The 25,717-nt window shown below is 45.2% G+C and overlaps 2 protein-coding genes across 2 annotated transcripts in view; one reads left to right on the top strand and one right to left on the bottom strand.

The window, feature by feature from the left end:
* The window catches only part of LOC141270636 (uncharacterized), a 50,347-nt gene extending 32,981 nt beyond the window's left edge, over window positions 1-17,366 (bottom strand). The window contains exon 1 of the mRNA XM_073680716.1: window positions 17,183-17,366. The gene's annotated coding sequence lies outside the window, so the exon portion shown is untranslated. The remainder of the gene's footprint in view (window positions 1-17,182) is intronic.
* Window positions 1-25,717, top strand: part of LOC141270638 (uncharacterized) — a 338,269-nt gene that overhangs the window by 242,339 nt on the left and 70,213 nt on the right. The window lies entirely within an intron of this gene.

The following is a 25,717-nucleotide window of genomic DNA, read 5'->3' as shown; positions in this document are numbered from 1 at the left end:
GCCAGGGGTGACCAGAGACACCACTCCCGAATTCAGAAGCTTTTTAGGGCGACCGATAGGAGTTCCTGAGCCTCCCCGAGAAGGAAGGGACGTGACCCTCAGGATCTGAGTGTGGGGGGGGGTGACTCTCAAATTCCAGTAGAAGACCCTCCTCGATAGTATTGAGGATAAATTGGCAGGAAGATATTGCCCGCCACTGGGGAAAGAAATTCGAGAGACGCCCTCCTACACGGACCAAGTCATTGCCTGTCCTGCTGCTGGTGTTGCTGCTTGGGTACAAGGATGTTGCGGCCCTTGCCGCCATTAGGATAGCTCCAGCGTCCAGATTTTCCTTTTCCTCTATACTGTGAGGGATTACTTTGGCAAGGCCGAAAGGAACGTTTCTTAGCCAGTTTCTGTTCGGGAAGGGTTTTCTTCCTGTCCGAGGCCTTTTCCAGGATTTCATCCAGGGCTGGGCCAAATACATATTTTCCTTGGAATGGAATGGAACAGAGCTTAATTTTAGAGGTGACGTCCCCACTCCATGTTTTGAGCCATAGTGCACGGCGAGCAGTATTGGATAGGACAGCTGCACTAGCAGCGATCCGGACTGACTCAGCCGAGGCGTCCGCTATGAAACCTGTTGCTTTTTGAAGGAGAGGGATGGAGTCAAGCAGGTCTGCACTGGACGTGCCCTGAGACAGATGTTCCTCCAGTTGGGTCAGCCATTTGAAGAGGGATCTGGCCACACAAGTCGAGGAAATATTGACTTTGAGAGAGGCAGAGGAGGTTTCCCATGATTTTTTAAGGACACTTTCCACTTTGCGGTCCAAAGGATCCTTTAATTGGGACGAATCCTCAAAGGGAAGTGAGGTTTTCCTCACTACCCTAACCACCTGGATGTCCACCTTAGGGACTTTCCACTCAAATCCTTCACCTTCTAATGGAAACCTATGTTTTAATTCTGAAGAGGTGGTGAGACGATTTTCCGGGGATTCCCATTCCTGTCGGATGAGATCTCTAATTATCTCATGGACTGGAGAACCAGTCTGCTTTTTGTTTTAAGGCCCCTTAACATCTCGTCCTGAACAGAACAGGGAACCTCCACTTCCTCCAGCCCCATAGTACATCTAACTGCGTCCAGTAGTTCCTCTAAGTTGTCCGAGGAAAAATAATATCTACCGGTTTCTACTTTTTTGCCAATTCCTCAAAATCATCAGAGGCTGAGCTACTAGCGTCCATAGAGACCACATCTGAATCTAATTCTTGAATTTTTCTCTTCTTGGGGGGGGGGGGGCTGGACGAGGAATAGACAGGTAGGGCAGCAAAGGAAGCTTGAACCTCCTGTCTAACAACCTGGATCTCCTGTTTAACGAGTGATCTGAGCTCCTCGATCAGTGAGGGGTTTTCCTCTCTAATTATTTTATCCGTACAGGGCTGACTACTACTTCTTAAAGGATGAGGACAGCTTTTTTGTACAGATGCCACATCGACGGGGCTGGTCTTTAGCCTTCTTAGAAGCGGGGGCCTTGTCTTCCTAAGAAAGGGGAAGAGAAGGGAACCCATGTGAATAGAAGGAGGGGAGATCTAGTGTCATCTAAAAAAGGAGGCCGAGATAACCCCATAGTGACCACCCAGGTACTACTCACTGTACCGAGGGCATGCTGGGCTCTGCAGATGCAGGGGTACTGGACCTGTCACCTTCCATAGTGGGAATAGCCTTACCTTTTGGTGTCTTCAGGCGGGTTTTAAATAAAAAAACAGTGCCTCCCAGCAAGAGACCTCAGTCCGCTCCCCTTTCCAGTCACTTTAAGGGCCAATCCAGGGTTGGTATGGGCCTTGATGGTCCTGGACAAACATTCAGCATCCCACGTGGAAAGCCCCGCCGGAGCGATGGGACCCGCAGTGACGTCACCCGGCGCGCGTGCATGCCCAAACCGCCAGTCGGCTCACGAGCGCCCCACCATACATCTCAGTGTGGAACGCTCAGGCCGGAGCGGCAGGGCCCGTGGCGACGTCACTTCCGGTGCGCGTGGTGAAGCCACTTCCGATGCGCGGGCGGGGATGCCCCGTGCACGCGGTGACGTCCATGCTCCCCAGGCTGCCAGGAAAGAGGAAATGCCGGAGAGCAGGAGCGGCCTCCGGCATGAACGATCCCCTGGCTAGCTTTACCCTCTGTGGGGCGCAGGAAGCCTGGGTGGTCCCAAGAGGGAGCAGCATGGAGGGAGGAGGGAGCACCCCGACCGACCACTGCCCGGCAACACAGGTAAAAACACAGCGCTGCCCTGCTGGCCCGACAGCACTGCAGGATCTCTCCATGCCCCAAGGGGGACAGGAAAACACAGGGGATTGACGGTGGGGAGGGGCTTTTAAACTCTCTATGTTCCTGTCCCCCAATGCTGTCGTGGAAGGCGTATTGAGAAAGTTGATTTTTCTAGATAACACTCATTATCAAGTGTCTAGAAAGGTCTTTAATACCCCTTTTCCTCCCTCTAAACAGACCCAACTTCCTAGCAAAAAGGTGGGTACGAATTTCTAGGTTATGGTATCACGGCATGCGGACTGTGATTCCAGAACCTTGCTTGCTGTCAAAGAGCGAGAACTTGTGTGTTAGGGAAGAGTCAGATGGCTGTACAATTTGGACTAGGATCGCAACCCAATGCTTGGACTGACCGTCAGCTCTAACGACCCGAGTGTGCCAGCATGCATTTCTATGCAGCTGTCACGCTCAAATCGGGAGAGCAGACAGCACTGTGATCCTCATCCGAGTTATACACCCATCTGATGTTTCCCTTAATGCGAGGTCTTAGGCTATGTGCCCACGATGTAGAAATGCTGTGATTTTTCCTGAGCGTTTCTGCACCTTCCTGGCAGAAAAAAACGCATGTGGATTTTACATGTGTTTTTTTTGCCAGGTAGCAGCGTAAGTGAAGCGTTTTTAACATGCGATTTCAAATGCGGGTTGTCAAACGCTTTTCCAAGGTATTTTAGCATCACTTGGAAAAGAGCTTGACAACTTGGTCACACTATATAAATCCATGCAACCGGCATGGATTTATGTTGTGTGACCAAGTTACGATGCTCCATCAATAGTAAAAAAGAATAAAAATTGTGAAGGGAAAAAAAATAAAATAAAATAAAACATTATACTCACCTTCCAATGGTCCCCGGTCTCCTTCTCCGATGCGTCCGGTGTCTTCGGCTGCTTGCGGTGGTAAAAAGGACCTTCCATGACGTCATTTAGTCATGTGACAGGTCACGCGACCGCCGACGCAAGCGGTCGCGTGACGTGTCACATGACTAAATGACATCATGGAAGGTCCTTTTACCACCGCAAGCAGCCGAAGACACCGGAGAAGGAGACCGGAGGCCATCAGAAGGTGAGTATATGTTTATTTTAATTCTTTTTCAACTACAGGTACTATGGTATCCGGGTCTGGAGGAGAGAAATGCCACCGCGGAAACGCATTAAAATCGCTTGGTAAGAGGTCTGGGACATATCCCAACAAAAATCAGCATGTGCTGTGCACATGCTGCGGAAATTTCCGCTGCGGATTTTCATTGCGGAAAAATCCGCAGAACAACCAATTTAGGGGCGATTTTGCGGTGAAATCGCGCCCATTGACTTGCACTGAACCGCATAATATCCAAATGCATCCATCAGGATGTTATGTGGTTCAATGCGCGGATGGTACCCGGGTCTGGAGAACAGGAGACTCTCCTCCAACTCGGGTACCATGGTACCTGCAAGAAAAAAAAAAGAATTATAAAGTAAAAATATATATATATATATTCATAGTCACCTCTCCGGCGGCCCCCGGTCTCCTCCCAGCCGTGTCCTCCCTCCTCGGCGAACTTGCAGGACCTGCGGTGACGTCATTTAGTCAGCTGATGGTCACGCGACCGCTGACGTCAGCGGTCAGGTGATGGTTGCGTGACAATCAGCTGACTAAATGACGTCACAGCAGGTCCTTCCAGTACACCGCGGGACGCCGAGGAGAGAGGACGCAGCCGGGAGGAGACCTGGGGCCGCCGGAGAGGTGAATACAAGGTTGTTGTTTTTTTTTTACTTCAGATGCAGCATGTGAAGTAGAAATTTTCTCTAAATTGGTCACACAATATAAATCCATGCCAGTTGCATGGATTTATATTGTGTGACCATCTTGTCAAGCCCTTTTCTAAGTGATGCTCAAAATCGCTTGGAAAAACGCTTGAAAAAAAACGCATGCATAAACGCATGTAAAAACACATGTGAAATCCGCATGCGGTTTTCCTGCCAAGGAGATGGAGAAATGCTCAGGAAATTTCGGCTTCAAATCTGCATCGTGGGCACACAGCCTTAGATTGACTTTTTATGTATATTATATTGGAGTTGGATCTACTATACATCTAACCAGCCATACCATCTGCCTGCCTACCTGTTTCCTATATTGTTTTGTTTACGCCAGTACCAATGGCCCACACACAGCCAAGCATCTACATAGTTACATAGTTTATAAGGCCGAAAAAAGACAAGCATCCATCCAGTTCAGCCTATTTCTTGTGCACTGCAGCTATTCCGCAGCGTTGATCCAGGGGAAGGCAAAAAAAAAAACCATGCGGTATAGGCCAATTTACATCATTGAGGAAAAATTCACTTCCCGACACCAATCTGGCAGTCAGATTAAATCCCTGGATTAATTAACTATCACTAAGCATAAGATGTAATTTTATTGTTCTCAAGAAAGGCGTCCAGGCCTCTCTTGAACTCATTAAGTGAGTTGGACATCACCACTTCCTCTCCCAGAGAGTTCCAGAGTCTCACGGCTCTGACCGTAAAGAATCCCCTTCTATGCTGGTGCAGGAACCTCCTTTCCTCCAGACGCATAGTGTGCCCCCTCGTCTTTGTCACCATCCTTGGTATAAACAGGTCATGGGAGAGATCTCTGTACTGCCCCCTCATGTATTTATACATGTTTATGAGGTCTCCCCTAAGCCTTCTCTTTTCCAACGTAAATAGGCCTAATTTTGACAACCTCTCTGAGTATTCTAGTCCCTCCATTCCCTTTATTACCTTAGTCGCCCTCCTTTGTACCCTCTCTAGCTCCAATATGTCTTTCCTGAGCACCGGAGCCCAGAACTGTGCACAATATTCTAAGTGCGGCCTTACCAGCGCTTTATACAGAGGAAGAACAATGTTCTCATCATATGCCCCTATTCCTCTTCTGATGCATGCCATGACTCTATTTGCCTTCGCAGATGCTGCCTGACACTGGGCACTCCAATTTAATTTGCTATTAACCAAGACGCCCAGGTCCTTCTCCATGTCAGATTTCCCCAACGGTTTCTCATTTAATATGTATGGGTGACTGCTGTTTTTCTTTCCCATGTGCATGACCTTAGATTTATCGGCATTGAACCCCATTTGCCATTTTTTGGCCCAACTCCCCAATTTATCTAAATCCTCCTGTAGCTGTGCCCTATCCTCATCTGTATTAACTACTTTACAAAGTTTAGTATCATCTGCAAATATTGCTATTTTACTATGCAACCCTTCCACTAGATCATTAATAAATATATTAAATAATATAGGGCCCAAGACAGACCCTTGAGGCACCCCGCTAGTAACCCTGACACACCCTGAGCTTACTCCATTGATAACCACCCTCTGCTTTCTATCACTCAGCCAGCTATTTACCCACTTGCACACATTATCCCCCAGACCAAGCATTCTCATTTTATATACCAACCTTTTGTGTGGCACGGTATCAAACGCTTTGGAGAAGTCCAGGTATACAACATCCACTGACTCTCCCCGGTCCAGCTGTGAGCTCACCTCCTCGTAGAAGGCGATCAGGTTTGTTTGGCAGGAGCGATCCCTCATGAATCCATGTTGATATGGAGTTAGACAGTTATTATCATTAAGATATTCTACAATAGCATCTCTAAGAAATCCTTCAAACAATTTACCCACAACAGACGTTAAGCTTACTGGTCTATAGTTCCCAGGGTCACTTTTACACCCCTTTTTGAATATTGGTACCACATTTGCTTGGCGCCAGTCTAGTGGGACAGTCCCTGTCCATAAAGAGTGCTTGAATATAAGATACAGCGGTCTGTCTATCACATTACTTAATTCTTTTAGTACCCGGGGGTGTATGCCATCTGGGCCTGGTGACTTGTCTATTTTGATATTATTTAGGCGTTTCTGAACTTCCTCCTGGGTTAGGTGGGTGATATTTAGCGGAGGGTTTACTTTATCACTCTGCATTTCCTCCGATAAATTGTTTTCTTTTGTGAAAACAGTGGAGAAGAAGCTATTGAGTAGGTTTGCTTTACCCTCATCGCCCTCTATGATTTTACCCAGGTTATTTTTCAATGGGCCAACTCCATCAGTTTTAATCCTTTTACTGTTTATATAGTTAAAGAACAGTTTGGGATTCGTTTTCCTTTCCTTGGCAATTAGTCTACTACTCACTGTTCATCATGACATTAGCTGCCGGGGCTGCGGATGCTGGCCATATACTTGCCTGCCCCATTTTAATCCTCTACAGCCATGCAAACCGCACGTCTCCTGGCTGTTAAACTGTATTTTGTAGTGTTATACTGTAATGCTATTGGCAGGGCTGATGGCACTACTTTGTCAGACATTTCCTTGCCTGCCGCATTTTATTTTTTACCATGTGGCTTGTGTCACAGTCACTGCAAAGTCACACCTGTCACACATATCCCTTGACTTCACACAACATTACAGTGCTGATGCTTGAAAACTTACTCTCTTTGAGGGTACAAAAACATCTTCCAAAATAAGACTAAGGCTATGTGCCCACGATGCAGAAATGCTCCGGATTTTTCCTGAGCGTTTCTGCATCTCCCTGGCAGAAAAAACGCATGTGGATTGTACATGCGTTGTTCCTGCCAGGGACATGCGGATGTGAAGCGTTCTTCACATGCATTTCCGCATGCGGGTTGACAAGCGCTTTCCAAGCGATTTTGGCATCACTTGGAAAGTTCTAGACAACTTGGTCACACTATATAAATCCACGCAACCAGCATGGATTTATATAGTGTGACCGTAAAGAATGGTAAAAAAAGACGTAGTTACTTACCGGTAACGGGATTTCTCAGAGCCCATGACGGCACCACGGAGAGAGGGGATCCGCCCTTAAAGGACAGGAAACCTACAGATAAAAAGGGCGGTACCTCTCTCCCGCATCAGTTGTTTACAGAGCATGAGAGGACCACCAGGTTAGTAACACAAAATTTTACAATTTAAGACCTCGCTAGACACACCACGTGGCTACAATAATTAACTAATAAGCGTGCGCACCCACACCTGAAGGGAGGGAATGTACGGGTGCCGTCATGGGCTCTGAGAAATCCCATTGCCGGTAAGTAACTACATCTGTCTCCTTCCCCCATGACGGCACCATGGAGAGAATTGCAGAGAAGTGACTCATTAGGGGGGGACCACAGCTTCCAGAACCCTCCTCCCGAAAGGGAGTAAATATATATATATATATTATATATATATATATTTTTTTTAATTTACTTATTTTTACACAACGTGCCAGAGCCCAGAAGAGCAAATACTGGCGTCCTCTGCTGTGTTTTAAGGCACTGGGAGTCCCTCCCATAGTGCCTGTAGTGATCCGGCCCCCCCCTTCCTCCCCCGCACCTGTGGGGGGGGGGGGCGCCCGCGCAGACTGGTTACCCAGTCATGCATTGCGGCACCGCATCATCCATTGGCGCTCGCGCATGCGCGGTGAACCCGGAAGCTTAAATGCATGCTGCCGGGCCGCGCGCGCTCTCACCTCCGAAACCAGGGGGGGTCTAGCACAGTCCTGGCGGCCTCCTCTTCGTCCAGACCCCCTCCGCACACCCTAAAGGCCCACTGACCTCAGCGGTGGCGCTTCAGGACACCGCACCAGCCGAGGCAGGGGGACCCCCGCTGCCTGGATCGGACTGGCCGGGCCTGGCATCCCACGACGTCCATCTTCTGGCACCCCGCAGGTATGCCTCCTCCGGACTGTAGGGTCCCGTCAAGGACAAGAAACCAACTGATGCGGGAGAGAGGCACCGCCCTTTTATCTATAGGTTTCCTGTCCTTGAAGGGCGGATCCCCTCTCTTCGTGGTGCCGTCATTGGGGAAGGAGAAAAAAGGGAGAATTTTTGGAAGCCTTTGTAATTCTTTAAAGAGACTCAGCACAGAATGACTGTTTAAACCAAGTATAGGCGCATCATGGTGTGGCCAAACATTTAAGTGCACCTTCCCAACTGTTTGTTTTCACTGCCTCTAAGGCTATGTGCCCACGATGCAGAAAATTTCTGCATCATTTCTGCATCTCCCTGGCAGAAAAAACGCATGCAGATTGTGCATGCGTTTTTCGTGACAAATACATGCGGATTTGAAGCGTTTTCACATGAGTTTCTGCATGCGGATTGACAAGCGCTTTCCAGGCGATTTTAGCATCACTTGGAAAGTGCTTGACAACTAGGTCACACTATGCATGGATTTATATAGTGTGACTGTAAGAATGTTTAAAAATAAAAAAAATTAACCTATACTTACCTTGGCCCGGCGTGTGTTGCTGCGCTCTTTCCTGTCTGCCAGCTGATCGCGGGACACTGCACTGAAGGGCCTGCGGTCACATGACTGTGACGTCACCGCAGGTCCTACAGTCCTGCCCGCAAGCAAAGGGAAGGAGACCGGGGGCCGTCGGAAGGTGAATATAAACTTTATTTTTTATTCTTTTTTTTACAGGTACAATGGTACCCAGGTCTGGATGAGAGTCTCCTCTCCTCCAGAACTGGGTACCATCCGCACATTGAAGCGCATATAATCCGTGAGTACAAATGTACTGACACGGATTATATGCGTCTCAATGCAAGTCTATGGCGGCGATTACGCCGCGCTTCCGCAAAATTAATGGACATGCTGCGGATTTTTGAGCGCAGCATAACGCTGCGGAAAAATCCGCAGCATGTGCATAGAACTTGCGGAATCCCCTTGGGGACCATGGGGGGTGGATTACCTAGCGTTTAACAAGCGTTTATGCTGCGGAAATTCCGCAGCATATACGCTTGAAAAATGCTACGTGGGCACTTAGCCTTACAGCCACAGGTGGAGTGGAGCTGTTAAACTCAGCGACCATTGGTGCCTTCGCTATCGTGGGGCACCGATGGGGTGCTATGACAGCCAGGGGCTCTGTCATCAGAGGGCTCCTGTCATAGAAAGTATTAAAGGGAGCCTGTCAGCAGGATTTTACCAAGTAAACTACAGGCATTGTCATGTTGGGGCTGTTACACTGATTAAAATTATACCTGTGGCGAAGAAATCTGTCTTGTGGTTCTTGTGTAATCAGTGTTTGCAGTTTTGAGTTAATGATCTGACCGTGTTTGGGGTGGGACTGTAGGAAGGGTCTTTCCTTGGTGCTCTAGGCCAGATCAGCAAGAAAAAAAAAAAGACCTGCCCACAGGCCCGCCCCGAAGCACAAGCATGTTCCTCATCATAGAGAGAGCCAGACAGAGACAGGGGCAGGCCTGGGTGCAGGTCTTATCTTGCTGATCTGGCCTGGAGCACCAAGGAAAGACCCTGCCTACAGTCCCGCTCCAAAACCACAGGCATACCATTAACTCAGAACTGCAAACACTGATTACACAAGAACCACAAGACTGATTTTGTCATCTCAGGTATCATTAATCTATGCAGCAGCCTCAACATGACACTGTCTGTAATTTACTTAGCAAAATCCTGCTAACAGGTTCGCTTTAAACCAAGTATAGGCACATCATGGTGTGGCCAAACATTTAAGTGCACCTTCCCAACTGCTTGTTTTCACTGCCTCTAACAGCTACAGGTGGAGAGGAGCTGTTAAACTCTGTGCCCATTGGCGCCACCGTGACGCAATCATGGGGCGCCAATGGGTTGCTATGACAGCTGGGAGACTGTTGAAGACCTCCGCTTGCCTGTTATCATCACAGGGCTCCTGTCATATAAAATAATACAATCTCTGAAGCCAGTAGTGAAGGGGCATTCACCCCCTCCCTCCTCCTCTCTCTTGCGCAATAGGACAAGAGCTTGCAATCTGAGATGACACTCTTAGGAATAGACTTGTACAATGGACATAAAGGAATAGGAAATTCATTAAATATAGCTAGATAGTGAACAATCCTAATTAGAATAAAGGAGCTATTTTTAGGACAAAGGACTCCTGCAGTGAAAGAGGAAGTCTTTTGTGTGAAAGACTAAGATGTATTAAATAGACAGGAAAAGCCTCTTTTTTAAAAGGAATGAAGTGAATATCCAACACCTGTTTGAGATAGCTATTGTTCAACCAGGGTGCACATCTTTTCATCAGAACATCTACAATAGACCGCTTAGCACCGGTGGAAAATTATGAATGATGGGGTTGGTATGAATCCGATTTCTAGGACAAAGCTTCAGGGCTTATCGGGGAAAAACCTAAAGGGCCATGCACAGGTGGTAGGTCACACATACAGTAATCCAAAAAGAGAAAGCCCTCAAAACTAAATTATTAAACAAACAATGATTTATATATACATGTAAACGCACAAAATATATTAAAAGCCAATAAAAACAGATAAGCAGGTTCATGACATACAAACAATAAAAGAACAGTGAACTGGATGAAGATGAACACTCCATGGAAAAGGTCCAGCTCAATTATATGCTCCAGTACATACTCATGTGCAACAGTGTCAAAAAATATTCAGAAATTATACATCTTCCATATGATTATATCAGGTAACAGAATCACTCCTGTTGTAATGATTCCCATGGGTCTAACAAATACAAGTGTTTCAAATAAGCATCAGTGTGCACATAATATAGGGAAATCAATTTACCACAGAAGAAATCAGGTGGTGGAGTTCATGATATTGCATAAGGCATACGGTGCCTAGGGTATAGTACACCAATAGCTATATTATTAATACTAAATACTGGGAATAAGGAGAACAACGTGCTCAGTGCTGTGCAATCCAACTAAATAGGTATTGATATGCATCCATAATTCTTAGTTTAGAAAGTAACAAATTGTCAAACCAGTACCTATATAACTAATGGAACAAAGATAAATTGCTTAATGCTAACACATATAGTGTATGTACAGTACAGACCAAAAGTTTGGACACACCTTCTCATTTAAAGATTTTTCTTTATTTTCATGACTATGAAAATTGTACATTCACACTGAAGGAATCAAAACTATGAATTAACACATGTGGAATTATATACTTAACAAAAAAGTGTGAAACAACTGAAAATATGTCTTATATTCTAGGTTCTTCAAAGTAGCCACCTTTTGCTTTGATGACTGCTTTGCACACTCTTGGCATTCTCTTGATGAGCTTCAAGTGGTAGTCACCGGAAATGGTCTTCCAACAATCTTGAAGGAGTTCCCAGAGATGCTTAGCACTTGTTGGCCCTTTTGCCTTCACTCTGCGGTCCAGCTCACCCCAAACCATCTCGATTGGGTTCAGGTCTGGTGACTGTGGAGGCCAGGTCATCTGGCGTAGCACCCCATCACTCACCTTCTTGGTCAAATAGCCCTTACACAGCCTGGAGGTGTGTTTGGGGTCATTGTCCTGTTGAAAAATAAATGATTGTCCAACTAAACGCAAACCGGATGGAATAGCATGCCGCTGCAAGATGCTGTGGTAGCCATGCTGGTTCAGTATGCCTTCAATTTTAAATAAATCCCCAACAGTGTCACCAGCAAAAGCACCCCCACACTATCACACCTCCTCCTCCATGCTTCACGGTGGGAACCAAGCATGTAGAGTCCAACTGTTCACCTTTTCTGCGTCGCACAAAGACACGGTGGTTGGAACCAAAGATCTCAAATTTGGACTCATCAGACCAAAGCACAGATTTCCACTGGTCTAATGTCCATTCCTTGTGTTCTTTAGCCCAAACAAGTCTCTTCTGCTTGTTGCCTGTCCTTAGCAGTGGTTTCCTAGCAGCTATTTTACCATGAAGGCCTGCTGCACAAAGTCTCCTCTTAACAGTTTTTGAAGAGATGTGTATGCTGCTAGAACTCGGTGTGGCATTGACCTGGTCTCTAATCTGAGCTGCTGTTAACCTGCGATTTCTGAGGCTGATGACTCGGATAAACTTATCCTCAGAAGCAGAGGTGACTCTTGGTCTTCCTTTCCTGGGGCGGTCCTCATGTGAGCCAGTTTCTTAGTAGAGCTTGATGGTTTTTGCAACTGCACTTGGGGACATTTTCAAAGTTTTCCCAATTTTTCGGACTGACTGACCTTCATTTCTTAAAGTAATGATGGGCACTCATTTTTCTTTACTTCTAGCTGCTTTTTTTTGCCATAATACAAATTCTAACAGTCTATTCAGTAGGACTATCAGCTGTGTATCCACCAGACTTCTGCACAACACAACTGATGGTCCCAACCCCATTTATAAGGCAAGAAATCCCACTTATTAAACCTGACAGGGCACACCTGTGAAGTGAAAACCATTTCCGGTGACTACCTCTTGAAGCTCATCAAGAGAATGCCAAGAGTGTGCAAAGCAGTCATCAAAGCAAAAGGTTGCTAATTTGAAGAACCTAGAATATAAGACATATTTTCAGTTGTTTCCCACTTTTTTGTTAAGTATATAATTCCACATGTGTTAATTCATAGTTTTGATGCCTTCATTGTGAATGTACAAGTTTCATAGTCATGAAAATACAGAAAAATCTTTAAATGAGAAGGTGTGTCCAAACTTTTGGTCTGTACTGTATATACAGGTAATTCTCATCATTTTAGAAAAAAAGTTAATTTCATATGAAACTCATATTATATAGAGTCACTACAAACAGAGTGATCTATTTCAAGTGTTTATTTCTGTTAATGTTGATGATTATGGCTTACAGCCAATGAAAACACAAAAGGCATTATCTCAGTAAATTAGAATACTTTATAACAGCTTGAAAAAGGTTTTAAAAATCCAAAATGTTGTCCTACTGAAATGTATGTTCAGTAAATGCCCTCAATACTTGGTCGGGGCTCCTTTTGCATCAATTACTGCATCAATGCGGCGTGGCATGGAGGCGATCAGCCTGTGGCACTGCTGAGGTGTTATGGAAGCCCAGATTGCTTTCTCTATGGGGTAAAGGTCAGGCGAGTTTGCTGGCCAATCAAGCACAGTAATACTGTTGTTTTTAAACCAAGTATTGGTACTTTTGGCAGTGTGGACAGGTGCCAAGTCCTGCTGGAGAATGAAATTTCAATCTCCAAAAAGCTTGTCGGCAGAGGGAAGCATGAAGTGCTCTAAAGTTTCCTGGTAGACTGCTGTGCTGACTTTGGTCTTGATAAAACACAGTGGACCTACACCAGCAGATGACATGGCTCCCCATACCATCACTGATTGTGAAAACTTCACATTAGACCTGAAGCAGCTTGGATTGTGGCCTCTCCACTCTTCCTCCAGACTCTGGGACCTTGATTTCCAAAATGAAATGCAAAATTTACTTTCATCTGAAAACAACACCTTGGACCACTGAGCAACAATCCAGGTCTTTTGATCCTTGGGCCAGGTAAGATGCTTCTGGCGTTGTCTATTGGTCATGAGTGGCTTGACACAATGATACGTCTGTGTGGGGTGGCTCTTGAAGCAATGACTCCAGCAGCAGTCCACTCCTTGTGAACCTCCCCCAAATTTTTGAATGGCCTTTTCTTAACAATCCTTTCATGGCTGCAGATATCCCGGTTGCTTGTGCACCTTTTACTACCAAACTTTTTCCTTCCACTCAACTTTCCATTAATATGATTGGATACATCACTCTGTGATCAGCCAGCTTCTTTACCAATGACCTTTTGTGGCTTACCCTCCTTGTGGAGTTTGTCAATGACTGCCTTCTGGACATCTGTCAAGTCAGCAGTCTTCCCTATGATCGAGGAGCCTACTGAAACAGACTAAGTGACATTTTTAAATGCATAGGAAGCCTTTGCAGGTGTTTTTGTTAATTATTCTAATTTACTGAGATAATGACTTTTGTGTTTTCATTGGCTGTAAGCCATAAATCAACAACATTAACAGAAATAAACACTTGAAATAGATCACTCTGTTTGTAATGACTCTATATAATATATGAGTTTCACTTTTTGTATTGAAGAACTGAAATAAATTAACTTTTTGAGGATATTCTAATTAAAGAGAAGCACCTTTATATTAAAGCTACCTTCATAACTCACTCAAGACCCAGTAAAAGTCATCCAAAAACCCATCATATGAACCCACCATGGCAGTGTCTCATCCAGTACGAAGGGGTACTGGAAACCGTGCCTCAAAGCCATATGATACCCATCAGTCATCCAGGCAGCCTGTATAAAACCCGACTGGTGGTTGCAGTTAATAATCTTTCTTGGGTTATCGTGGAGCTATCCGTAACCGTACCGAGAGTATATACACATATTCCATGCATTGAAGTTAGAGGTGCATCTATGATACGCACACTGTTAGTTTCCCCGATAACCGGCCTATGGCCACAGCCCCACTATCAGTATTAGTCAGTATTCGATCAGTACTTTTTCTCAGGAGTGTGAGCCAGAACCAGGTGAGGAGCAATCAGAGAAAAAGTATAATAGAAACAAGTGCATCAAGTCTGCATTCATCACCCACTCCTGGTTTTGGCTCCAACTCCTGAGGAAAAATACTTACCAAATACTGATAGTAGAGCAGTGGCCTATTAGTGGAAACCACCTGAGGCATTCTCCGTTAATCATCGGCCAATTGTGTAATTGTCTGGACCATAGGGGAGCAGCAGAAAGCTGTTCTTCCAAAGATAACAGCATGGGTGGTTCATTTACAACCCTCCTGGCTGAGATATCTTGACAGAACATCTGAAAGCCAGCCTATGGCAGGGCTTCAAGGGAGATTGTGATTTTTACTATATGCAGCAATACTGTGGCATTGCTGTATATAGTAGAACTAATACAGTAAAAAAAAATAAAAAAAAATGTAAAAGGGGTTGTTTACTACATTTTATTACCCCCCCCCCCCCCCCAATGTATTCTGCTGGGGCCTCTAAGTGGTTTTATATTTACATTGCGGTGCAGTTACTGCCTATGAGCGGCGCTATCACTGACCGCTCACAGGCATCACGTGAACCCTGGCTGCAACCGGCTCTGACATCCGCTGATGTCACGTCATGGTTCCGAATGCAGCCGGGAGTCTCTCTTCTGCGATGGATGCTGGGTTGGGGGTGGGGTTACCCCACACGTCACACCCAGCATCCACCGCACGCTCTCCCTCTTCATTGGTAAAGTGCGCGGTGGATGCCGGGTGTGATGCGGGGGGGGGAGAGGGTGTGTAACTCAGCATCCACTGCGGGGACATCACGCCTCACTTGACGTGACATCAGTGGCAATTCACGTGATGCCTGTGAGCGGCCAGCGATACTGCCTGTGAGCGGCACTATCTGCAACACAAGGTAATTACAAAATCTCTCAGGTGCCCGGGGGGATTAATTGGGGGGGGGTTATAAAAAGTGGTAAACAACTTCTTTAATAAAATATAACCCCCACACCCCAACAACATGAAAGTTTGAATCACCCTCCACCCTTTCCTCAAATTTAAATTAAGGATAATAAAAAAATAAAAATAAAAATACACGCGTAGTATTATGGCATTCAGAAAATTGCGATCTATCAAAACAAAAATTTACCAGATCTGCAACTCCGCAAATAATGCTGTGCGGAGCGACTAAAATAGTATCAATAAAAAGGCCGTCACACAGCTCCATCAACTGAAAAATGAAAACATTCCAAGTCTTGGAAAATGTCGACAATCAAAAAAAAAAAAAAAAATGTTCAGAATTGTTTTTTTCAGATTTCCGATTTTTTTCTCAACCACTAAACTAATAAAAAAAAAAAATCTGGAGAGGTTTGGTATCATCTGTGTGAGAGTCACACTGCCAGATCATATTTACTGTACAAAAGGCAAATGTCGGAATTGCGGTTTTGCTTTTTTTCCACAATTTCACCACACTTGAATATTTTTTTCCTCACAGCTTATGAATTCTTTGTGCGGATTTAGGCTGTGTGCCCACTATGCGTTTTTTAAGCGTTTCCGCAGCAGCAATTCTGCTGCAGAAACGCTTGGTAGAAGGCCTGCCATGTTCCCCAATGATAACCTGCATGTGCTATGCATATGCTGCGGAAATTTCCGCTGCGGATTATCATTGCGGAAAAAAAACGCAGCACTACTAGTTATTTTGTGGAATTGCGTCGATTTGGCCGCCATTGATTTGCATTAAATCGCTTAATATCCGCACGACTACATGTGCACATGCGGATATTAAGCGTTTCAATGTGCGGATGGTACCCGGGTCTGGAGAAGAGGAGACTCCTCCAGACCCGAGTACCATAGTACCTGTAAAAAAAAGAATTTAAAATTAAAAAAAAACATTATACTCACCTTCTGATGGCCCCCGATCTTCTATCCGGTACATCTTGGCTCCCCGGTGTCTCACGATGGAGTAAAAGGACCTTCCATGACATCATTCAGTCATGTGACAGGTCACGCGACCACCGACGTCGGCGGTCGCATGAACTGTCACATAACTAAATGACGTCATGGAAGGTCCTTTTACACCACCAGAAGAGACCGGGAAGACCGGAGAAGAAGACTGGGGGCCATCAGAAGGTGAGTATAATTTTTTTTTTTACCATTTTTATTCTTTTTTTTTAACTAAATTGGTCACATTATATAAACTCATGCCGGTTGCATGGATTTATATAGTGTGACCAAGTTGTCAAGCACTTTCCAAGTGATGCTAAAATCGCTTGGAAAGCGCTGGTCAACCCGCATGCAGAAATGCATGTGAAGAACGATTCACATCCGCATGTCCCTGGCAGTAAAACGCATGTACAATCCGCATGTACAATCCACATGTACATAGCCTAAATCTGACAACAGAATCCTCAATGATTTGCATTGCAGAGGGTTAAACCTGATGCAAAATGTGCAGAGAAGGGCTGCTCAGCAAATCTGCAACAAAACATACTGAGAAATTTGCAGGAAGCAGAGACAGATTCTGCTGCAGATGTGAAAAAAATAACCTGAAACAAATCTTCTACATGTGAACACGCGCTTACAGTTGCTGGCAGAGGTTGGGAGGGGCCGACCCCGCAAGCATTAAATCCCCCCAAAAAATAAAAACACAAGAAGACATCAAACCACTCTGAATACACTGACCTCACTCCCTGAGTCCCTGCAGCTTCTGCCGGCAAATGAGAAAATGGAGTGAGGGTGCTAAACAAGAACATGCACATAATGCAAAGTCAGAACACGCCCATAACACGTGACAGAATTGACGTCATCCATGGAAGAAGCTCATACAGTCTAGCATCTACACTAAATATATGGCTGTTCTGTGCGCACAGGACCTGTGATGAGGTCACAGGAGGGGAGGAGTCAGGGGTCACATGATCAGGGGCCTCAGTGGATGCAGGACTCTGCTGTGCTGGTTGTCATGGTGCTGGATGAGGGGAAGGTTATGTGTGGGGTCAGGAGGGGTTTACAGTGTGGATGTAGCAGAGCCGCGTGTGTACGAGGTGTACGGAGCAGAGCCGTGTGTGTACGAGGTGTACGGAGCGGAGCCGCGCGTGTACGAGGTGTACGGAGCTGAGCCGCGCGTGTACGAGGCGTACGGAGCGGAGCCGCGCGTGTACGAAGCGTACGGAGCTGAGCCGCGCGTGTGCGAGGCGTACGGAGCTGAGCCGCGCGTGTGCGAGGCGTACGGAGCTGAGCCGCGCGTGTGCGAGGCGTACGGAGCTGAGCCGCGCGTGTGCGAGGCGTACGGAGCTGAGCCGCGCGTGTGCGAGGCGTACGGAGCTGAGCGCGCGTGTACGAGGCGTACGGAGCTGAGCCGCGCGTGTACGAGGCGTACGGAGCGGAGCCGCGCGTGTACGAGGCGTACGGAGCGGAGACGCGCGTGTACGAGGCGTACGGAGCGGAGCCGCGCGTGTACGAGGTGCGGAGCCGCGTGCGTATGAGGTGTGTACGGAGCGGAACCGCGTGCGAACGAGGTGTGTGCGGAGCCGTGTGTGATGCTTACTGAGCGGAGCCGCTTGTTACGTGTGCAGAGCCACGTGGATACACAGTGTACGGAGCGGAGCCACGTTTGTGCGACTTATACAGAGCGGAGCACGATGTGTATGTAGCTTAGCTGTGTGTGTACGGAGCGAAGTTGTGTGTGTATTACTTGTACGGAGCGGAGCCGTGTGTGTACGATGTGTGCGGAGCGGAGCTCACTAGAACCCAGATTAATTCTTTAAGGGGTATAGTTTGGTAAATGGGGTCCATTCTGGGGGCTTATGTTCTATCCCCTCTGGAGCTCTTCAATATGGCATCCACAATCTATTCCAGCCAAAATTACACACGAAAAATCAAATGGTGCTCATTCCTTTCTGAGTCATGTGTCCTAACGGTGTCTTCCGACCAAATGTGGGGTATCGGTGTACTCGGGAGAAATTGCACAACAAATTGTGCTCTCCATTCACTCCTAATACTCTTGTGGAAAGTAGAATTTTCATGAAAAAAATATAATTTTTCATTCCACTGTATGTCAACTCCTGTGAAGTACCTAAAAATTGGTACATGAGGTCGTCCCGGCCGGTTTTGAAACCGTTTGGGGCCAATTAACCCCTTTATGACTAGGCCATTTTGCATTTTCACTCTTTGCTCCCCTTCTTCCCAGAGCCATAGTGTTTTTATTTTTTGGTCAATATGGCCGTGTGAGGGATTATTTTTTGCAGGACAAGTTGTAATTTTGAACCACATAATTGGTTTTACCATATCGTGTACTGGAAAAGGGGAAAAAAAAAGTCCAAGTGCTGTGAAATTACAACAAAAAGTGCTCAGTTTTTTTTTTACTTAAGTGGTGAAAAAAAAATCCAAAGTTTGTTAAAAAAAAAAAAAAAAAGACACCATTTTCCGAGACACGTATCGTCTCCATTTTTGAAGATCTGGGGCCGGTTGAGGGCTTATATTTTGCGCGCCGAGCTGACATTTTTATTGATACCATTTTGAGTAGATACGATGTTTTAATGGTCCTTTATTGCATTTTATTGCAATGCAGTGACCAAAAACTGTAATTCTGTCGGTTTGAATTGTTTTTTCATTACGCCGTTTACTGATCAGATAAATTATTTTTTTATATTGATAGATCAGGCGATTCTGAACTCGGCAGTACGAAATATGTTTATATATCATTTTTTATTGTTTTATTTTGGATGAGGCTTTATCTTTTATAAAAAAATTTATATTTTTAAAAACATTTTTTTTTTACTTTTTCCATGCTTTAACCCTTCGTCAGGGGCAACTGATCTGACAGGCGCAGCTCACTTAGTTTCATTTCTCTATTTTCAGTGGTTTGTCTGGGAAACACCCTCCTCCCAGTACCTTCCTAACTTTAAAGGCTGTGTGAAACCTGAGAAGCCTCTTGTGCTGCAGAGCTTCAGGAGATCAGATATCAGTGTTTTGGCTTCTCAGGCTCATTGCCCCTGAATGCGTCACACCTTTGACGGTTAGTATTTGCTGTTTTTATTCATTCCAATTGTTTTTTTAGCTTATTTTATGAATAGCTAGTGCTAAATTTGTGGATTTGTCATAGAAGGTTTTGTTAGAAATAAGAGTGTGCTTCTCAGGCACATTGCGCCCTAACACATATTCTCTCTCTTGCTTCAGCTTTTCTTCTGAAATGGCGAGGAGAATATTTGACTTGTCAAATGCCCTTCATGTTGAGCAAGTGCAAAATATACTGCTTGATGATGATGATGATGATGATGATGATGATGATGATGATGATGATGATGATGATGATGATGAGACAGACCCCTTACAGCTAGAAGATTTAGGGGAAGAAAGTGACATTGATTCAGAAGATGATGTGCAAGAATGTCCAGATGTGTCTGATACAGATCAAGATGGAGAGAGTGAGGAGGATGCTCAAGACATAGAAACATATTATTTGGGCAAAGATAAAACAACAAAATGGATAAAAAAAAGCCACCCCCTAAACGTTCTCGCACACGCTCGCATAACATTTTGAGCCACCTTCCTGGTGTCATAGGAACTGCAAGGAATGCTAAAAATGAAATGGAATGCTGAAACTGTTTATTCACTGATGACATTCTGGTCACAATTGTGACATATACAAATCAGTACATGGACACCATAAGGGACAGTTTCATTAGAAAGCGAGATGTCAACCCTATTGATGTAATTGAACTGAGGGCGTTTATTGGTTTGCTATATCTTGCAGGCGCCTATAGGCCAAACTGACAGAGTTTGGAGGAGCTCTGGGGTAGAGATGGGGATGGGGTAGAGATGGGGATGGCATTGAGAAATTTTCCTTGGTAATGAATGTAAAGAGATTCAAAATTATAAGGCGGTGTCTTCGTTTTGACGACAGACGTACCAGAACTGAGCGAAAAAAAATATGACCGGCTTGCTGCGATTCGTGAGATATTTGAAAATTTTGTGCAAACCTGTCAAAAAAGCTATTGTCTAGGTCAAAATGTCACTATTGATGAAATGCTCCCGGGATTTTGTGGTAGATGTGGCTTTCGGCAATATATCCCATCTAAACCAAACAAATATGGGCTAAAAAAAAATTCCCTTGCTGACTCCAGGATTACTTATACATACAATATGGAAGTTTATGCGGGGAAACAGCCAGCAGGTCCATATTGTGTAAGCAACACACCGAGTGAGGTGGTAAAGCGAATGGCTGAGGCTTTGTATGGTTCGGGGAGAAATATAACTGCAGATAACTGGTTTACTGATGTGGGTTTGATTGATTTTTTGAAATCCAAAAAAATATCATATGTGGGTACTGTGCGAAAAAATAAAACACAATTGCCCCACAGTTTATCAATGTGAAAGGGAGAGAACAATACCACAGTATGTTTGGATTTAGTGAAGGCAAAGTTTTAGTGTCCTATGTTCCACGCCAGAACAAAAATGTTATTCTTGTATCCTCTCTTCATGATGATGATGCGATCGATCCTCGGTCTGAAGCACAAAATAAGTCGAAAATGATAACATTTTACAACGAAACCAAGGGTGGTGTAGACACTGCAGATCAGATGTGTGCTACTTTCAGCGTGTGCAGAAATGTCAGGCGCTGGCCAATGGTAAATTTTTTTCACTATGCTAAATGTGGCAGGAATAAATTCTCAAGTTATTTACATAGGAAACCATCTGGGATCACAGCGTAGAAGACTCTATCTAAAAACATTGGCTCATGAACTGGTCATTGCAGAGCTTCGCAGAAGAAGTGTGAAATCAATTGGAATACCCTCTAGCATGCAAATGCGGCTGAGAAAATTTTGCACAGAACATGAACGCGAAGAATCACCAGCTCCCCCACCACCCAAAAGACAAAGATGCAACACCTGCACTGTAGAAACAGGACTCGGGAGACTCTCAAATTATGCATGTAAAAATTGCAAAAATGCTATTTGCCTGTCTCATGCAGAAATGATCAGCAAATCATGCTCATTGCTCTGCAAGTGTACTTTTACAGGTGAACCGCTAACATCTGAGAGTGACTGATTTTGAGTACAGTACTATTTCAGCAACCTTATAACTTATTTTGCTTATCTAAATTTTAGGTTTACTAATAGTTTTTGAAGAAAACTGTCGGTTTTTTTTTGCAAGTAGCAAAATGTGTGCACTTTGAAACATATTACTTTTCTGGTTAGTAAACATTTTTTTTTTCCACCTGATTATGTGTATTCTCATTTATTACATTCCTATTAAGGTAACTGATCACTTTTAGAGCATTGAAATTTTAAAAAAAGGAAAATATAGCCAATTTTCTAGCCTGTGCATGACAGGCGCAATGCCCCTAAACTCGTTATGAAACATATTGCCCCTGACGGAGGGTTAATAGTTTCCATGGGAGATTGGAAGCTGAAATTGTGTGATTGCCTGTACCACACCCAGGCAATCATAAGATCGCCTGTGTGTAGCAGAAATGCTCACTTTTAGGAACGCCGACTGCTGGGCAATCTGGCAATGATAACCGCAGGGGTCTCCTGCAGACCCGGGTTGTTATGCAAACCAATCCCATCGGTGACCTCCGATCATGTGATAGAGTCGCCGATGGGCGGAGCCAGTGACGCGCTTCTGGCGTGGCAATGTTAAATTCCGTTGTTAGAGATTGACAGCGGCATTTAACTAGTTAACAGCCGCAGGTGGATCACGATTCCATCCATGGCTGTTAGGGGCACATGACAGCTGTATAGATCAGCTGTCATGTGCACAGAAAGGGAGGGACTTGACGTGTCGTGATAGTACGGCACATGTCAGAAAGGGTTTAAATACCGAGGTCAATCACAACAGCGGTATCTAAGTGGTTAAAAGGCAGGATTGACCCCCCCAAGCTTATATCGCAGTTTCCGTGAGCACTTGCATCGGGGTTTTCGTGTAAATCCCAAAAAACACGATTCAGACAAAGAATATCACAGCCCGGGAAGGTCACGCAGAACCACCCTTTGTGATCTTTGTGTCGAACAGCTCTCTGCTGCCCCCTATCATCCGGACAATTACACGATTAGTCGACGATCAACGGAGGAGGCCGCAAGCTGTCTCCACTAATACGCCGGTTATCGGGAAAATAACCGTGAGTGTATGGTATACACACCTCCGGACTCCAGCGCATGGAATATATGTACACTGCTCAAAAAAATAAAGCGGACACTAAAATACCACATCCTAGATATCACTGAATGAAATATTTCAATTACAAATCTTTATTCATTACATAGTGGAATGAGTTGAGAACTAACAAAAACATAAAAATTAATATCTCATGGAGGTCTGGATTTGGAATGATCCTCAACATCAAAGTGGAAAATCAAATTACAGGCTGATCCAACTCCAGTAAAAATGCCTCAAGACAAGCAAATGATGTTGAGCAGTGTTGTGTGGCCATCTCATGCCTGTATGACCTCCTTTCAATGCCTGTGCATGGTCCAGATGAGGCAGCGGATATTCTCCTGAGGGATTTCCACCGAGACCTGGATTAAAGTATCAGTCAACTTCTGAACAGTCTGTGGTGTTGTTGAATGAAACGAGACATGGTGTCCATGATGAGAATGGGCAGGCAAGTCCAAACCATCAATGCCTTCATTCAGAAAATGCTGACATACTTCAGCCACATGAGGCCTAGCATTGTCCTGCATCAGAAAGAACCCAGGACCCACTGCACCTGCATATGATCTCACAATCGGTCTGAGGATCTCATCCCAGAACCTAATGGCAGTCAGGATACCTCTGGCTAGCACATGGAGGGCTGTGCACCCCTCCAAAGAAATGCCTCCCCACACCATTACTCACCCACTGCCAAACCCGTCATGCTAGAGGATGTTGTCAGGCAGCAGAACGTTCACCACGGCGTCTCCACCCTTTGGCATGTCTGTCACATATGCTGAGTGTGAACCTGTTCTCATCCTTGAAGAGCACAGTGTCACCAATGTCGAATCTGTCAATCTTGGTGTTCTCTGTCAAATGCGAAACGCCCTGCACGGTGTTGGCCAGTAAGCACAACACCCACTTGTGGACGTCAGGCCCTCATACATTGATGTTAGTGGCCTGCTGGAGGTCATTTTGCAGGGCTCTGACACTGTTCATCCTTGCACAAAGAAGGAGTTAGCGGTCCTGCTGCTGGGTTGTTGCCCTCCTATGGGCCCCTCCACGTCTCCTGGTGTACTGGCCTGCCTCCTGGTACAGTATCTGCTCCATGCTCTGAATACTGTGCTGACTGACACAGCTACCCTTTTTGCCACAGCTCTCATTGATGTGCTATCCTGGTCAAGCTGAACAACCTGAGCAAGTTCTGTGGGTTGTTGACCACCTCATGCTACTGTACCTCTAGGGATGAGAGCAATGAAAAAATGCAAAAGTGACAAAAAAAAAACCGCCAGAAAGGATGAGAACAGAGAAATGGTCTGTGGTCACCACCTGCAGAACCACTCCTTTTATAGGGGGTATCTTGCTAATTGCCTTTCATTTCTACCAGTTGTCTGTTCCATTTGCTCAACAGCAGGAATAATTGATTCACTATCAATGTTGCTTCATAACTGGACAGGTTCTTTTCACAGAAGTGTGATTGACTTGGAGTTACATTGTGTTGTTTAAGTGTTGCCTTTATTTTTTTGAGCAGTGTATATACCCCGGATACGATGACTATCCCTGTGAACTCCACGATAACCCAAGACTACTCGCTGCCACCACCAGACGTTTCTTATATACAGGCTGACTGGACGCATGGTAGGTAGTGTATGACTTTGAAGCGCGGTTTACAAAAGAAAAGGAACAAAACTATTAAATTTTATATTTAATCCAAAATGAGGCAGTGTTTATGAAAAATATACAAAAGATTTTACAAATGGGACAAAACAATACAGCGTATACAATTACATAAAATAAAAGGGATTAATAAGAGAACTTACTACACCAATCACAGAGACAATTCAGCTTAGCCAAAGGAAAGCGCTTCGCTTGTGGCCGTTCAGTAAACGGGATTCATGCATACAGCAGCATGTGTATCTCTAGAGGAAACCAGAACATAATTTGCCTTGATCTATTATCAGCCCCTGAGTTCCACCCACATCTATACCCCCCTCATATGGGCTTGGTTTTAGCATTTTATGAAATCCCCACCTTATGCGATAACTTCTCTCTGAATGATCGCAGAAGTTCGAGATCGCCGCCATATTTTTTTATCGGGAGTTCATCTTTACTTAGAGACCAAACATGACATAGAAGTTGTCAGTTATCAGTTACTATTGATTTATGGCTTATAAGCAGGGGTTACAGTTATGAGAAAATATGCATCATGTTCTCTGGTTCGACAAGGCGTGGAAAATGTATGTCTCATTAATATTGGATTTATACAAACTTTGATATTCAATATTAAGTCTGGGCTGACTTATTATACCATTTTCCCTACAGGAAACCACCGTGTTACTTGAATTCAACATGCATTTCCTGTGGACAAAACGGCTTCCACTGCTCTGTTTGTGTTAACACATGTACCCTTTTGTTGCCCAACTCTCTGAAAAGACTTCTCCTATCTTAATTACCTGTCTATTGTATAGCTCTTAGTCTGTGTGCAATATACAACCTCATTAGTATTGCCAGGATCTATTGTTATAAAAGGAGCTCTTGTATGTTAACTAAGCTGGTTCACTTCTCTTTGTCCCCAATCTGTACATCACAGTCTTGGGCTGTGTGCCTGTGGCACCCCAGGGGTCTGGTTGCCACAGTAATAGAAATATTACCTCTGAGAGCAAGTGGGAGGTTTCTCTGGTCAGGAGCCCTAAGCATGCAACACCTCCCTCCCAGACCTGGGAGGGGAGGAATCTGCCCTTATAAACTGGGTCTGGGGTGGGATTAGTGGAGTCAGAGCCTGGAGAGGGAAAGTTACAGCAGGAGCTCTGTAGGAGCTAGGAGCAGACGACCAGGCCCCTTATGCTAGCCAGTACTCCCGGGAGGGTCTGCCTTAATATCACCAGTAAAGACCCTGAACTGCACTGCAAAGACTATGAGTCGTTTCTGCTCATCGCCGTACCAGCACTACTAGTGCTGGGACGCCCGCGCACCATCACTCCCATCATCCACATTCCCTGCCCTGAGGCCATACTCCTCCCGTGGGGAGTTATCCCATCTTTTGCTGCGCACACCACACCAGCCTCAGCGGACTGCCTCGCAGCGGCG

The sequence above is a fragment of the Phyllobates terribilis genome, unplaced genomic scaffold, assembly GCF_046119375.1.
Source record: "Phyllobates terribilis strain yellow unplaced genomic scaffold, ASM4611937v1 Scaffold_5__5_contigs__length_657084704, whole genome shotgun sequence".
Taxonomy (NCBI): Eukaryota; Metazoa; Chordata; class Amphibia; order Anura; family Dendrobatidae; genus Phyllobates; species Phyllobates terribilis.
This window is presented reverse-complemented; position numbering and strand designations above follow the sequence as displayed.